The 3,415-nt window shown below is 50.4% G+C and overlaps 1 protein-coding gene across 2 annotated transcripts in view; it reads left to right on the top strand.

The window, feature by feature from the left end:
- Positions 1 to 2,661: 2,661 nt before the first annotated feature.
- Positions 2,662 to 3,415, top strand: part of MSANTD3 (Myb/SANT DNA binding domain containing 3) — a 23,914-nt gene continuing 23,160 nt past the window's right edge. Inside the window, exon 1 of one of the 2 annotated variants that reach the window (XM_032240203.1) lies at positions 2,662 to 2,860. The gene's annotated coding sequence lies outside the window, so the exon portion shown is untranslated. Of the gene's footprint in view, positions 2,861 to 2,895; positions 3,044 to 3,415 lie in introns of those variants that run through there. The other variant, XM_032240204.1, reaches the window with a different exon arrangement.

Genomic DNA, 3,415 nt, shown 5'->3' on the forward strand with positions numbered 1-3,415 from the left:
AAAATAAAAAAAAAAAAAAAAAAGAAGAAGAAGAAAGTTATCCAAGGTAGCATGCAGTACTAAGTCATGGAACAAGGTGAGAGCTGGGAAGGCAGCCACCACATTGTAGGCCTGAGTAGTTACCCTGCCACATTAGTTTTTAAGATAGTCTGCTGTCTTAATTTGAGGAGGAGATACATGACTAAAGATGAATTTCCTATGTCTCCTTAGCAGCACTTCTACATGTGGCTCATGTCAATCATCATTATTTATGTATTTATTACAGCATAATTTTTTTAATTTAAAAGTTTTTATCTGTTTATTTATTTTGAGACCAGGTTATGAGACTGGCTAGTTTTTGTATTTTTGGTAGTGATGGGGTTTTGCCATGTTGCCCAGGCTGGTCTCGAACTCCTGGGCTCAAGCGACTCACATGCTCTGGTCTCTCAAAGTGCTGGGATTACAGGCATGAGCCACAATAATCATTGTTTAAATCAATAAAATAACACTGATGATTTGTTGAAGTTAAGACTAGAAGCTTTTATCTATCCAGCCAGGTAGGCATCATAGTCCCATCTCAGAAATGAGAAAACTGAGATTCAGTGGCTTAACTTAGTTCACATAAATCTAGTGCTTTTTCCACACTGCATCACTTTATCAATCAAATTTCCAATCTGAATTGACCTTCTAATTTCACACCCCAATAGTTTTCCCTTGACTGTGTCTGTATTTAAGAAGGGAATCTTCATGGACTTATGGCACTAAGTGGAAAATAAGTGGAAATGATGTACAGTTTTGGCTTTCAGTCTGGTATCATAATTTGTTAACCAGTACACTGTAGCAACTCCCCTGGCATAATCTTAGTTTCCAGGCTCTCTGGACAATTTCAAGGTCTCTTGGACATCAGAAAAATTATGATTAAAATAACAATGAGCTGCCTGTAATCCCAGCACTTTGGGAGACCAAGGTGGGCAGATTACTTGAGGTCAGGAGTTCGAGACCAGCCTGGCCAACATGGCAAATTTCCATATCTACTAAAAATACAAAAATTATCCGGGTTTGGTGGCATATGCCTGTAGTCCCAACTACATGGGAGGCTGAGGTAGTAGAATTGCTTGAAACCAGGAGGTGGAGGTTGCAGTAGGCTGAGATTGCGCCATTGTACTTCAGCCTGGGGGACAGAGTGAGACTGTCTCAAAAAAAAAAGAATGAGGACTAGCAAGTATAGGTCTTAGTTTAGGGTCTTTATTTTTATTGGTGCTTCTGCCACCGATTGTATTTTGGGAGAAGAAAGGGTTAGGTGATTCTTTGTACATCGTGAAGTCCTAGATCAGCTTTTATTTTAGGGCTATGAATGGTGCGAGTCAGGAGGGCAAGCAACAGTCTCAAAAATGCTCAAGGAATTAAAACACGAAAATGAAAAATAGCAAGTGTTGGCAAGGTTGTGGAAACTTGGAACCTTGAAACATTGCTGGTGGGAATATAAAATGATTCAGCTGCTGTGGAAAACTTTTTGGCAGTTCCTGGAAGAGTTAAACATAGAATTATCCTATGACCCAGAAAGTCCACTCCTAGATATGTATCCAAAAGAACTGGGAACAGGTACTCAAATATGTGTACAGGCATGGTCAGAGCAGCACTATTCACAACAGTCAAAAGGTGGAAATAACCCAAATATCTATCAAGTGATGAATGAATAAACAAATTGTAATATGCACATACAATGGGATATTCATCAGCCATAAAAATGAATGAAGTACTGATCCACGCCTCAAAATAGAGGAATCTTAAATACAGGCTAAGTCAAAGAAACCACACACAAAAGGCCGCATATTGTATGGTTCCGTTTATATGAAATATCCAGAAAAGGTAAACTCATAGAGACAAAATAGCTGAGTGGTTGCCAGGGTCTGGAGGAAGAATGGACTGGAGAATTACTACTTAATGGAGTGACGGATGTTTCAGAACTAGTTAGAGGTGGTGGTTGCTCAACGTTATGAATGTAATAAATGCCACTGAATCGTTCACTTTTACATGGTTTATGTTACGTGAATTTCACCTTGGGAAAAAAAAAAGTTAAAAAGCCTTCTCTGCACTTATCTGGGCTTGAAATCTTCCCAACGGATCCAGAGCAAAAGAAACACCCAGCCACTCTGCTTGCGGGAAGGGTAAAGGGTGCCTTGTCCCGACAGTTGGAGCTGTTGTTTTCACACGCATTAATTCCCACTGAGTCAGCACAGTGTCCCAGGCTCCAGTGGGCACAGTCGCGGTCCTGGGAGAGGCACATTCCGCAAATTAACAGAAGTTTGTGGAGTCCTAAAAGAAAACGGTCTATTTCAGTCGGGGGACTTGGACTGAACTCGTGTCCATGGCCGCCAAATCCCGTGTGACAAATGTATTCTTTTGTTGTTCATAGAAATAAAACTGTTTTTCGGGCCCCTTCAGGAGCTCCTCTGCAAAGGTGGGGAAAAAAGGTAACTAAATCAGCAAGAGGACGTCAGCCCGAGGAGGTCAGCAGCGAGGTCGGCGCCGACCGGCAGGTGGGCGGGGGACACCCCGCGCCCCGCCCCAGGCCCCGAGAGGCCGGCGGCCGCAGCTCGGGGAAGCGGGGACTGGCGCGGGACCGCGCTCCCGCCCTCCTCGGCGGCGCAGACGGACGGGCAGGCGGCTGGCGGTCCGCGAGGGGGCGGCGGCGCCCGCGCTTTGTGGCCGCGGCGCGCGCGGCGGGGCCTGGCCGGCCGGGGGCGCGCCGCCGCCGCCCGGCGCTCGGGAGCCCGCGGCCCTCCCGGCCGCCCTGCTCGAGAGAGGAGCCCAGGCCGCCCGCGCTCGCGCCTCGCCGGCCCCTCCCCCGGTCGCCTTGGCCGCCGCGCCGCCGCTGCAGGTAGGAGGCTCCCCTTCCGGGCGGGCCGCAGCGGGGCGGGGGCGCGGGTAGGGGGTGCGGGCCGGGCGCGCGGGGGCCGCGGGCGGGGGGCTGGCATGGCGGGCTTTCGGGCCGCGCCGCTGCGACCCCCGCTCTGCAGGCCGGGCGCCGGGCGGCCGCCTCCGCGCGCCGCGATGGGACTCGGTGAGTAGGGCAGGCCTGCTGCCTACAAAGCTCCGGGGCGCGGGCCTCCGGGGGACTCAGTGGCGCGCTCAGGGTGGGGAGCGGGGTGGGCTCTGGACTCCCGGGCTCGAGGAGCTGCTTGTGGGGAATCCAGGTGACCCGCAGTACCGCGGTCTTCTCATCCCAGCGTCCCCACTGTGTGCTGATGACTGTGCTCGGCGCTTTTCCTTACTTGTCTCCTTTAAGACCCCCCAGTGCCTGCTCCCCCGTCCCGAGTGTAACGGGAGGGGTCCGTCACTTGCTGGATGAAGGCTGAGCATCACATCCTTGCTTGACTGACCTTGGGAAAGCTCCTTTACTCCGAGCCTGGGCTACTGTTTCTGTAAATTAGAG

This window comes from Sapajus apella, unplaced genomic scaffold (assembly GCF_009761245.1).
Source record: "Sapajus apella isolate SASKATOON/1434 unplaced genomic scaffold, GSC_monkey_1.0 scaffold46, whole genome shotgun sequence".
Lineage (NCBI taxonomy): Eukaryota > Metazoa > Chordata > Mammalia > Primates > Cebidae > Sapajus > Sapajus apella.